The sequence below is a fragment of the Miscanthus floridulus genome, chromosome 3 (assembly GCF_019320115.1).
Source record: "Miscanthus floridulus cultivar M001 chromosome 3, ASM1932011v1, whole genome shotgun sequence".
Classification (NCBI taxonomy): domain Eukaryota; kingdom Viridiplantae; phylum Streptophyta; class Magnoliopsida; order Poales; family Poaceae; genus Miscanthus; species Miscanthus floridulus.
Genome location: NC_089582.1, coordinates 20,261,579 through 20,275,097, shown reverse-complemented (window position 1 = coordinate 20,275,097; position 13,519 = coordinate 20,261,579). Strand labels below are relative to the sequence as shown.

General features: G+C 43.2%; 1 pseudogene; it reads right to left on the bottom strand.

The window, feature by feature from the left end:
* Window positions 1-11,233: 11,233 nt before the first annotated feature.
* LOC136545162 (protein app1-like) lies at window positions 11,234-11,685 on the bottom strand (annotated as a pseudogene).
* Between the last annotated feature and the right edge of the window lie 1,834 nt (window positions 11,686-13,519).

The window sequence follows — 13,519 nt, the reverse complement described above, 5'->3', positions numbered from 1 at the left end:
ATACCCCGTGAGATCAACATTACATGCAAGGGTCTAGTTTCCATAGAATGAACATAAGTCTAGTTACTTAGCCTATGCATGCTAGTTTTTCATTTCAACATTCAAACCTACAACTAGCATACACCACACAAACATGGATATTTGAAATTAAAACTTATGCCATGTAAGCAAACATATGTAATGCTCATTCAAATGCACCATACAAGTTTATGAGTTTGCTCCCCCTATTTGTATACTCAAAATTTTAATTGATCCCCTTCTTTTGTCATCTATTATCTCTCCCCCTTTGTTTCACTATCTTTGTACACTATTTCTCCCCCTTTGGCATCAATGACCACAAAGGCTTAAATTATAGATAGGGTAGGATTATTAATGTCAACAATTTGCACAAAAGGTGACCTCAAATTATAGATATGTTGGGGTGAAACCATGTGAAATGAGGATCATTTTTCCAATTTGGTTCAATCTAGATTACTTGCAAAAGATATTTAACTCGGTTTGATCCAAGGACAAGCTTCTTCACACCTCTAAATAAGGGTTATCTTGTACCATGTTGAGTTAAACACTTATAGCTCATTTTCTAAATCAAACACTAGGTTTACAAGCCCACAAACATGTCATATGCTACCACTAGATCATTTCAAACATACAAGTAATAGTGGTACCATACAAGCATCAAATTTATTTGATTTTCATGAATGAGCCTATTCAAATATGAAATATGTCTAGATGCACTAATCATGTCCTTAGCAAGGATGTATGCCATGCCAATCAACTTTTACCTTGGATTGCTCGAAGGAGAGACATGTCATATAATGGGGGTGCATCAACACATATTGGAGAAGTCAAGTATGTTCAATTCGTTCCTTAGCTTGCAAAACCTCTTCTCATCAAGTGGCTTGGTGAATATATCGGCAAGTTGATCTTCGGTGCCCACACTCTCTATGCAAATGTCCCCTTTTTGTTGATAATCTCTTATGAAATGATGACGGACATCTATATGCTTTGTTCTTGAGTGTTGAACCGGGTTGTTGGTGAGCTTTACGGCACTTTCATTGTCACATAGCAATGGCACTTGCTTGAACTTGATTCCAAAATCACTCAAGGTAGCCTTCATCCAAAGTAATTGAGCACAACAACTACCGGCCGAAATGTACTCCGCTTCGGTGGTTGAAAGTGCTACACTATTTTGCTTCTTTGATGACCAAGACACAAGTGATCTTCCCAATAGTTGACATGCGCCCGATGTGCTCTTTCTCTCAACTTTGCATCCCGCATAATCGGAGTCCGAATATCCAATCAACTCAAATCTTGCTCCTTTGGGATACCATAATCCAACATGTTGTGTATGCTTCAAGTACCTCAATATTCTCTTAGTTGCCTTCAAATGACTTTCTCTTGGTGAGGCTTGAAATCTAGCACACATACATACACTAAACATCACATCCGGTCTTGATGCGGTCACATAGAGTAGACTTCCAATCATAGACCGATACATCTTTTGATTCACCATGTTGCCACTAGCATCACTATCTAAGCTTCCACTTGTCCCCATTGGTGTACTAATAGCTTTACTCTCATCCATTTCAAACTTCTTGAGCATGTCCTTGATATACTTGCCTTGACTCACAAATGTGCTATTCTTCATTTGCTTGATTTGAAGACCAAGGAAGTAACTAAGTTCTCCAATCATAGACATCTCAAACTCACTTGCCATCATCTTGCCAAACTCCTCACAAAATTCTTGATTTGTTGATCCAAAGATGATATCATCAACATAGATTTGCATTACAAACAAGTCATTTTCAAGCTTCTTGGTGAAGAGAGTGGTGTCAACCTTTCCCATCTTGAATCCCTTAGAGAGTAGGAAATCCCCAATCTCTCATACCATGCTCTAGGTGCTTGTTTCAATCCATACAAAACTTTTCTCAACTTGTAGACATGGTTGGGTTTCTTCTCATCTTCAAAACTGGGAGGTTGCTCAACATACACAAGCTCATTGATGTACCCATTTAGAAATGCACTTTTCACATCCATTTGGTACAACTTGATGTTGTGGGCACACGCATAAGCTAGCAAGATCCTAATTGCTTCCAATCTTGCAACTGGGGCATATGTTTCTCCAAAGTCAAGACCTTCAACTTGAGTGTAACCTTGAGCCACTAATCTTGCTTTGTTCCTTATTACTATCCCATCTTGATCTTGCTTGTTCCGAAAGACCCACTTAGTTCCAATCACATTATGATCCTTAGGCCTCTCAACTAAATCCCATACTTGGTTTCTTGTGAAGTTGTTTAGCTCTTCATGCATAGCATTGATCCAATCAACATCCCTCAAAGCTTCATCTATCTTCTTAGGTTCAATGGATGACACAAATGAGAAATGCTCACAAAATAAAGCCAATCTTGATCTTGTTTGCACACCTCTTGAAATATCACCAATGATAGTGTCCAATGGATGATCTCTTGCAACATTGGTTGGTTGAAGCACTTGCACTTGATTGCTTACATTAGATTGATCACTTGGTTGAGATGATGAACTAGCCATTTGTTAATCTTGCATATTGCCATTACTAGTGCTTGCTTAGATTTGATCATGAGAACCACTAGCTTGCACATTTGAGTTAGAGAGCACTTGATTCTTGTCATCTTCAACATCAATCACTTTTCTAGGCCTTAACTCACCAATGTCCATGTTCTTCATTGCATTGACCAATTGAGTGCCTTTTACATCATCTAGGTTCTCATCTTCCTCTTGGGAACCATTTGTTTCATCAAATTCCACATCATGAACCTCCTCAAGAGTACCACTAGCCAAATTCCAAACTCTATAAGTCTTGCTAGTAGTGGAGTAACCAAGCAAGAAACCTTCATCACATTTCTTTTCAAACTTGCTTAATCTAGTGCCTTTCTTCAATATATAGCATTTACAACCAAAAACCCGGAAGTATGCTATGTTGGGCTTTCTTCCATTCAATAGCTCATAAGGTGTCTTTTCCATCATAGGGTGACAATAGAGTCGGTTGCTATAGTAGCAAGCCGTGTTGATTTCTTCGGCCCAAAAAGAATGACTCACATTGTACTCACTCAACATTGATCTTGCCATATCAATCAAGGTTCTATTCTTTCTTTCAACTAGCCCATTTGATTGAGGAGTGTACTTGGCCGAGAATTGATGTCTAATTCCAAATTCATCACATAACTCATCAATTCTAGTATTCTTGAACTCACTTCCATTGTCACTTCTAACTTTCTTGATTGTTGTTTCAAACTCATTGTGAATGCCCTTGACAAATGATTTGAATGTTGCAAACACATCACTCTTGTCAACAAGAAAGAATACCCATGTGTATCTAGTGAAATCATCCACAATCACAAATCCATATTTGTTTCCACCAATGATAGTGTATGTGGTTGGTCCAAACAAGTCCATATGCATCAACTCAAATGCCTTAGATGTGCTCATCATGCTCTTCTTAGGATGTGTATTACCTACTTATTTTCCGGCTTGACATGCACTACATAGCTTATCCTTTTCAAATATGACATCTTTCAAGCCTCTAACTAAGTCATGCTTGATTAACTTGTTTAATTGTTTCATTCCAACATGACCAAGCCTTCTATGCCATAACCAACCCATGCTAGACTTAGTGATCAAACATGTTGACAATTGAGCTTCTCTAGCATTGAAATCAACTAAGTATAGATTCTCATATCTAAATCCTTTGAATATCAAGTTAGAGCCACCTACACTTATGATCTCTACATCATCCACACCAAATATGCACTTGAAACCAAGATCATACAATTGAGCTACCGACAATAGGTTGAAGTTCAAGCTCTCTACTAGTAGCACATTGGAAATGCTCAAATCATTGGATATTGCAATCTTACCAAGCCCTTTGACCTTGCCTTTGCCATTGTCACCAAATGTTATACTATCAATCCCATTGCTCTTGCTTTCATTGATTGAATTGAACATTCTTGAATCACCGGTCATGTGTTGTGTGCACCCACTATCAAGCACCCAATGCCTTCCTCCGGCTTTATAATTTACCTACAAAAGAAGATCAATTCCTTTTAGGTACCCAAACTTGCTTAGGTCCTTGTGGTTAGTCACCAAGGTCTTTGGTACCCAAATGGCCTTCTTCTTTGGGCCCACAATTGGTGTACCAATGAACTTAGCCTTCACACCATTGGCACCCTTATAAAGCATGTAACAAGAATCAAATTTGATTGAGGATACATTAGGTAGCTTGTTCTTGTTAGTCATGCAATTTTGCTTTATATGCCCAACTTGCTTGCATCTATTGCAAAACCGACCATTGCCCTTCACAAAGCTAGCTTTAGGAGTGACAAAGGCCACCTTGCCTTTCTTGGGGGTATAGCCTAATCCCTCTTTGTTGAGAGAAAATCTTTGGCTACCCAAGCACTTTAGCAAGTGGGCTTCTCCACCATAGGCATTGCCTAAGGCACGAGTGAGCTCATTCACCTCCTTCTTGAGGGTTTCATTTTCCACCATAAGTGAGGCATCACAAGTGAGACCATCACTCAAGGGTGAAGTGGAAGTAGTAGTGCTACAAGAAGTGTTAGTAGGAGCAACAATAATGGGTTCATGAAAAGATTCATCAATAAGATCACATGTTAGTCCCACATCACATGTTATGATCACTTGCTCCTTCTTGGCTTCCTCCACTTTGACTTGCTCAATGAGAGAGGAGTAAGCCTTTTCAAGCTTAGAGTGAGCTTTGCCAAGCTTCTCATGGGCTTCCATTAGCCTCTCATGAGTTGCATTGAGCTCATCAAGGGATTGCTCAAGAAATTTAACTTTCTTGTTCAATTCCTTGCACTCCTTTCTCTTCATCTCATTGCAAGTGTGCACTTGCTCACACATGTCCAAGAGCTCCTCCTTGGTGTACTCCTCATCATCGTCATCATCATCCCTACACGAATCACTTTCATATTCATCATCACTCTCATCATATTTTACCTTGGTAGGCTTTGCTATGAGGCATGTTGATGGAGTGTCGAAGATGGATAGCTTCTTGTTGATGGCGATGCTTGCTAATGCTCTCTTGAGATGTTTTTTGTCATCATCACTAGAGCTATCATCATCCGAAGAGCCATCACTATCCCATGTGACCACATAGCCTCCACCTTTCTTCTTCTTTTGAAAGGTCATCTTCTTTTCCTTCTTCTCCTTCTTTTCTTTCTTATCCTTGTTGTGCTTCTTCTTCTCATCCTCATCATTGTCACTATTGTATGGATAATTTGCTACTACATGATCGGGGCTTTTGCAATTGTAGCATCTTCTCACATACTCTTTCTTCTTGGTGTGATCTCTTCTCTTTCTGGCACCATAGCCCTTCTTCTTCATGAACTTGCCCATCTTGCGCACAAAGAGAGCCATAGCTTCATCATCAATATCACTAAGATCCTCATCATCACTTGATTCTTTCTTGGACTTGTCCTTGTTCTTGTATGATGAGGAGCTAGCCTTGAATGCTATGCTTTTCTTCTTCTTGTCTTCTTCTTCCTTCTTGTCTTCCTTGTCATCCCCCTCCCTTTCCACATGGTATGTCTCTTGTGTCATGACATCACCTAGTACTTGGTTAGGGGTGATCTCCTTCAATCCTCCTCTAATGATGAGCAACCTCAACATTTCAAACCTTGGAGGTAGGCACATCAAAAACCGGTGAGAGACATCATCATTCTTGATCTTTTCTCCCAAAGCCTTCAAGTCATTGACAATTACTTGTAACCGATGAAACATTTCTGGAATGCTCTCATTATCTTTCATCTTGAAGCTTGTCAACTTATCCTTGAGAATATACAACTTGGCACTCTTCACCTCCGGTGTGCCCTCATAAGTTTCCTCCAATCTTGTCCACACCTCATTAGCTCTTTTACAATCCTTGATTTGCTCAAACACCTTGGAATCAATGGCATTATATATGGTGTTGAGAGCCATTGTGTTGCATTGCTTGTTAGTCTTGTCTTGGTTGGTGGGATCATCGGGATCAATGATAGCATAGTCATTCTCGGTCACTTCCCACACTTGATCATTGATTGAACCAAGATACATCCTCATCTTTCTCTTCCAATAATCATAGCATGTGCCATCAAAGAACGGTGGTTTGCCCTCCATATGGTTGAACACAACTTGAGCCATAATTTGACACCGAGGTTGTTAAGCCTTCAATCAAACGGTGACCATGGCTCCGATACCACTTGAAAGGTCCTAATATGGCTAGGGGGGGGGTAAATAGCCTATTTAAAAATCTACAAATCAACTAGAGCAATTTGATTAGTATGATAAATAGCGTAATGCAAACTTGCTCTAGCTCTACAAGGGTTGCAAGCCACCTATCCAACAATTCTAGTTGCAATGATTACTTAGGCACACAAACTTACTATGTAATTACTCACTAAGAGCTCTCAATCTTGCTACTCTAAAAAGCTCAACTAGATGAATGTTAATAATAAAGCAAGCTCTCAATTCTAATTATACTAAAGAGCTTGTATCAACTAGTTTGCAAGAATGTAAATAAGTGAGTAGGGTGATTATACCGACATGTAGGGGATGAACCAATCACAAGATGAATATATAGCCAAACACCGGGAGGATGCCAAAGACAAGAGACAAACGATTTTCTCCCGAGGTTCACGTGCTTGCCAACACGCTACGTCCTCGTTGTGTCGACCAACACTTGGTGGTTCGGCGGCTAAGAGGTGTTTCACAAACCTCGTCCACATGATTGGACACCACAAGAACCGACCCACAAGTGAGGTAACTCAATGACACGAGCAATTTACTAGAGTTACCTTTCGGCGCTCCACCGGGGAAGGTACAACTCCCCTCACAATCACTGGAGACGGCCACGAACAATCACCAACTCGTGTCAATCCTCCACCGCTGCACCGAGCCATCTAGGTGGTGGCAACCACCAAGAGTAACAAGCGAAATCCACAGCGCAACACGAATACCAAGTGCCTCTAGATGCAATCACTCAAGCAATGCACTTGGATTCTCTCCCAATCTCACAAAGATGATGAATCAATGATAGAGATGAGTGTGAGGACTTTGGCTAAGCTCACAAGGTTGCTATGTCAATGAAAATATGCAAGAGAGTGAGCTTGAGCCGGCCATGGGGCTTAAATAGAAGCCCCCACGAAATAGAGCCGTTGTACCCCTTCACTGGGCACACTGCGGGCTGACCGGACGCTCTGGTCAGACTTGATCGAACGCTGGCCCTCAGTGTTCGGTCGCCCGATGGACACCATGCGTCACTAGCTTCAAACGCTATTCGTCAGATCTCAACGGCTACGAAGCTGACCGGACGCTCTGGCAAAACTGACCGGACGCTGAAGCCCCAGCGTCCGGTCGTTTCCAGTAAGCTCCCCAAGGCGTATTTTTTCGACCGGACGTGTCTGGTCCACCTTGACCGGACACAGACCAGCGTCCGGTGCAATACCCTAGGTACTGTGCAGACCCGTCAGTTTGATCGGACGCAGCCAATCAGCGTCCGGTCGCTGAGTGACCCAGCGTCCGGTCAATAGACCGACATGGGCACCCTCTGCTGCCACTGACCGGACGCACCGGTCCAACCGAGGCCAGCGTCCGGTCACTTGCAGTGACCTCCAACTTTTCTGTCTAGGGCGCCGGTGGCACCGTCGGACTGTCCGCACTCTACGGGCAGACACTCCGCCGGTGGAGTTCCTTACTCTTGCTCCCAAACTTCACCACCCTTGATCAAATGTGCCAACCACCAAGTGTATCACCTTGTGCACATGTGTTAGCATATTTTCACAAACATTTTCAAGGGTGTTAGCACTTCACTAGATCCTAAATGCATATGCAATGAGTTAGAGCATCTAGTGGCACTTTGATAACCGCATTCCGATACGCGTTTCACCCCTCTTAATAGTACGGCTATCAATCCTAAATGTGATCACACTCGCTAAGTGTCTTGATCACCAAAACAAAATGGCTCCTACATTTTATACCTTTGGCTTGAGCCTTTTGTTTTTCTCTTTCTTCTTTTCCAAGTTTAAGCATTTGACCATCACCATGCCATCACCATTGTCATGATCTTCGCCATTGCTTCATCACTTGGAGTAGTGCTACCTATCTCATAATCATCTTGATAAACTAGATTAGCACTTAGGGTTTCATCAATTAACCAAAACCAAACTAGAGCTTTCAGCTTGTGATGAGATTGGCTGAACGTGAGAGGCTCTGGGGTGGATGAATGCTCTCGGCATTTGCCGATGTGGCCTTAGAGGCCCGACGATGATCGACTCCAAAATTGGAGTCTGTCGTGACGCGAGTCAAGGCGAGGTAGGGTCAGGTGGCTAGACGACTCACAGGCGGAGCCATAGAGGCAGTGAATCAACATGAGGTGACCTGTATCTGCCGAATTTAAGGAAGCGGCTATGTCAGCCATGGCGACCGGGGAGAAAATGCTAAGGAGGGGGAAGAGGTAGGTCCGGCTCGGTACGTCCTTGCCTTGGTGGGGGTGCGGTCGATACTACCAGGGCGACACGTGCTTAGGAGCCAAAGCCAAAATGTGCGCGTGCAGGCGGTAGGGTAGCGTGGCATGCGCGGCCACGGCACCGTTAATGGCAAGGCGACGATGCGAGACAGCTAGGGGCAAACCCACGTGCTCGCGACGGGCAGCAGCGTCACGATGGGAGACCGTGAGGGCAGCAGCAGCAACATCACATCATGGTGATGTGATGATAGCGGCAGTGGCTGCGCTGTGACGCGGCACGGAGGGCAACAGTAGGGCGGCCGTGGCGGCATCCAAAACGGTAACGCGAGGCAGGGCATTGGGCATGGGATGGGGTTAGTGGCCCCCTGCGACCGGCCTCGGCCAAGCCAAGGCGGCTCGACCGACCCAATCAAAACGGCGCAGCATGTGAGACGTGACCAAGTGCACGACGCAGGGTGGCCACGCGGTGACCGCGCCCACAGCGGCAGACCGCTCGAACTATGACATGCACAAATTTTAAAGCTTCAACTACGACCCATCTAGCTCGGTTATGACTCAACCAACTCGGCCAAGCTGAAGATGGTGCCTAAGGCTACTAGATGGAGCAAAATACTTGGACTAAGGCAGACTAGGGAAGAAAATATGGGCATGACAAGTTGGTGCCGCCAATCGGCACCCAAGACCCTAGACTAGCTGTCCAAACATCATTTTCTAGCTTTTTGTATCAATTAATTGATGATCAAAACACATACCAACTAAACCAACCCCTATACCGTTGAAAAGTACTGACTTTGATGCAACCAATGGTACCAAAACATGAAACTAATGTTTAGCCATTTTTGTTAAAATTTAAATGACAAAATAGCATTGTCTATTATCATTTCAGACTTACAAGAATTCAATGTTTGATTAGTACTAACCTCTCCTAACACTTTTGATTGAATTTTTAAAAGGTCTAAACCTTGTCGGATTCAACTAACAATTATACCATGACCTAGCCCATACTACATACTAATTCTTAGAACCAAAATATCTAAGCACTTCCTAATTAGTTTGTCCAATATAGTTCGCCAAAGAATGATACTTTTAAACACAAGTTCAAGTGTTTGCCGACAATAAAATGACCCTTCTTAAATCCCAAGTTTGGTTTTTGCACTTCCCAAACTACTAACTAATAGTATTTATTCTTCAAAAATTAATGTTGCATTTCCATCTACTGCACTTACACTCTAAACTTTATTCAAGTACTACATACAAATTATATTTAATTTTTGTTTATAAAAATTACTTCCGTGCCAATGTTTAGAGCTACTTATTATACTCTTCGCGTTAGGATTTTTCATTAACACATATATGCATTTAAGTAAACTAACTCACTAAATTTATTTGACTCTCACTCTCTCACAGAGAAGTGAGCCACGTAAGATTTGTATATCATTTCAAATGTGTTTTTAAATAAAAAATCTGAGAATCTCGTTTCGGTGATTTTCTTAGGCCTAAATCTTGACGCTAAACAAGCTCGTAACACCAGGTGTGTTACATAGATGGACATAGATTTTTCGGAGGATGATTTGCTAGGCGAGGAGAATGAAATTAGTGAGGCGGCATGTGATTTTGTGGGAGTGAAAATGGGTCACTTGGTGAATGTAAGGAGTGCAGCATCACTGGCAGCTTCAAGCTCTTTCGGGATATCGTCGGCGCCAGCACGCTTGCTGCAGCGGCCTTCGCAGCCGGTTAGGTCGGGCGGGAAGCAGATCATGGTGAACCAGCCGAAGCTACAGCAGGAGGGATTGACTCCGGACAGCGCCGTGGGCCAAACGCAGCAGCCCACAAAGGGGCTAGTGGTACAGACCGCGGGTGCAGCTCTGGATTCACAGAAAAATTTCGAGCAGCCGTCTTTCATGAATGAGGAGGAACAAGTGGAGGTTTCAGTGATGCAGTCCGATTGGGCAGCAGAAGGAGGGATCGCAGATGGTGCTCAACACCTTGGGGCTCTTCTTGATGCCATGATAGAAGCCGAAGTGTCAGCCGATGGTGGGTCAAAAAAAAAAAGAACCAGGGAGCGTCGTGACAATGGCGGTTCTGTCAGATGGAGAGCTTACCCAGTGCGGCGTAGCAAGCGGAATGTGAACGTGGCTGATGTAGACTCTCTTGAGAAGGCAGAAAAAAGAGTCGTTGTCAAGAATCTCGAGGAAACTTAAGGTTATCTTCGGGGGGACTTACTGGACTAGGTCCTAATCCCTACTACAGAAGGAGGAGGATCGCCATATGATGAAGATGGGATGTATAACTATTGAGACAGTCGCGATGAAGGTGTTTGCAAGACATGACTGGAGATTTAGCAACAGGCTTGCTTTTTAGTTGTGGTCTTAGAAACTTTCTTTGATGTCATTATGGCTCAAAACTTTGTTTTTGAGATTCCTTGGACCGTTTCCTCTTGATTGTAATAAGGACAGCCATATTCATTGGTCGATGCAGAAGCTGCGATATTAATATATTTCATTTTCTAAAAAATATGGAAAATAAAAAATGAGTATGTGAAAATTGCGATGATATGTATATGTATACAACGGAATACATCAACTAATACACTCATGTATGCAACAGAATACATAAACAAGTATATAATCATATCTGCTCATCGAAGAACAGCATGTCCAGCAAATTAAATTAAACACACCATCGAATGACCCAATCATCCACAAGAATTCAGACATCGGCAGATGCCGCACAAGCGCTTCACGCTGAAGGAGATGGCGCCAAGAACGGCGTCGGCACACCGGGGATGGAGGGAATCGGCGGCAGTGTCAGAGGCAACGCGGCGGCGTTAACACGGCGGGCACCTTGGGCATCGGCGGCAAGGTCGCCGCAGGGACCGCTGGCACCGATGGCATGGGCGGCAAGGTCGTCGCGGCAGGGACGACTGCCGGCACCGCGGGGATCGATGGGACGGTGCCCACCGCAGGCACCGTCGTCGGCACGGCGGGCATCGGTGGCAGGGCGCCCACCGCAGGCACAGTGGGCACGACGGGCGGCTTCGGCACGGCGGGGATGCCTGGGACGACGGCGGCGGGCGCGGCCGCCGGGGTTGTGTCGGCGAGATAGCGCGCCGCGTGGGTCGTCGTGCCGGTGAGCATGAGCGCCACGACGAGCGCCGCCGTGGCGAGGAGGTCCGATGCAGAGGCCGCCATGGGTGTTCGATTCTTGATGTTCTCACCTTACTAGCTAGTAGCAGCTGCTAGCAAGAGACTGAACACGTACGTACTGAAGCTCTTGTGATGCAAAGACATGGGTAATGCATGCCAATTTATAGGCCACGCACGTACAGCTGCGGCGATCGAGGCTGACACCGGCCGATTGCATGTAACAATACATTATTTTCTCTGGTTAGCTCACCTTCTTGGATGGCATTGACACATGCATCTCTTGAGCTCAAACTGTCAAACATGCAGGAGATGCTCAAGCGAGCGCTGTGCGTCTGCATGCACATATAGTTAAGCTGCTGGTTGGTTTCAGAGCTATGATGATCACATATTCACATCAGCACAATAGTTTTTTTATACACCACGTACATGGTCCTCCTGTGATCTGTTAAACATTATTAGGACATTAGGTAGAACAAACAGACAACAATGCAAGATGTGTAGAAAAGGCTGGTGGTTGTTCTCGCTTCTCACCTCGCCTGCCTACCACAGGTCCACAGCGTTATGCTTTTGACGAGTTGAACAAGGGAATTAGGGAAATGCTTTACATCCAATTCGTTTATACAAAGCAACTCCGTTACAAGTTACAAGCAGGTGATTTGATTTTTTTTTTGCGAATGAAAAGGGGAATTATATTAAAACTCGACATAATACATTCATAAATTATACGTAACAAACTAAAATAAAAAGAAAATATTCTATCCAGATTTTTCTATCGTCTTCTTCCCTGATGTCTTTTCCCGAGGATCCAGCCGATAGTTCTAGATGAACAGAGACTTATTGAACACCAAAGTCATAAAGTAGTTCTTATGCCGAATCCAACAATCAACCCTAAAACATTTGACATATGTCAGTTGTTTAAGCCATTTGTTGATCTCCTAGTTATAAATGAGTTGGATTTGGATATATGATGGTATGGTGTGTTGGCCTGAGCAATGCTAGAGGTGGAGCCAGAAATTTGACTTTTTTCACCTTTTTAGAGGAGGCAAATAGTACCATTTTTTTTTTCAAAGTTTGGTTCAATTTCAAAATTTATAATGCAAATTCTAGTATGACAGAGGGTCTTGGCCGAAATGCTTTTTTTCTCTAGTGTTCGCCCACGGCTTTTTTTTTCTCTAGTCAATATATATAGGACAACATTTGTTTTGAAAATATTTGGCCAATAATTAAGTAGTAGAACTCATGGCTACACGTATCACATGATAAATCGTTTGGTATGCAACTTGAGCATGTTCACCGGATTGAGAAAAAATAATTCCCTATATAACTAGTTAAAGGAGATTGAGAAAACAAGATTCTTTTTTTTTATCTTGGTAAAAGAAGATGATTGGGCCACTAGATTGAGAAAAACCGCGTCCCCAATATTACCTTTCCCCCATCTTTCATCTCTTCTACATATATCATGTTGTAGAAACCTTATTTCTGGATTTTTTTATGATTTTGCTGCATGCACAATTGAACATCATTTCAAATCCATAATTTAGAAGTCTAATTTAAATTCAAAATTTAAATTTAAACAAAATATAGGTTTGAATGCACAAAATACACCTAGAGTCAAATGCATGAAACATAGAGAATCACATACCCCCTACTCTCACTCCCACTGCCCTCTCCAATGACTCGTACAAAGATTTGAGCATGTATTGCCTACACATACATCCTCTGTGTCGTCAAGGCCTCTTGCGTCCATGAACATGATCTTAGCATCATACTCTTGCTCCTTGCTATCACTACCCCGAACAGTTTTTTTCTTGACGGATGGTACAGTCAGGGAAAATGCCTAATACCAAGGAAAGTCTTCCATGACGGTAACCATCAGGGA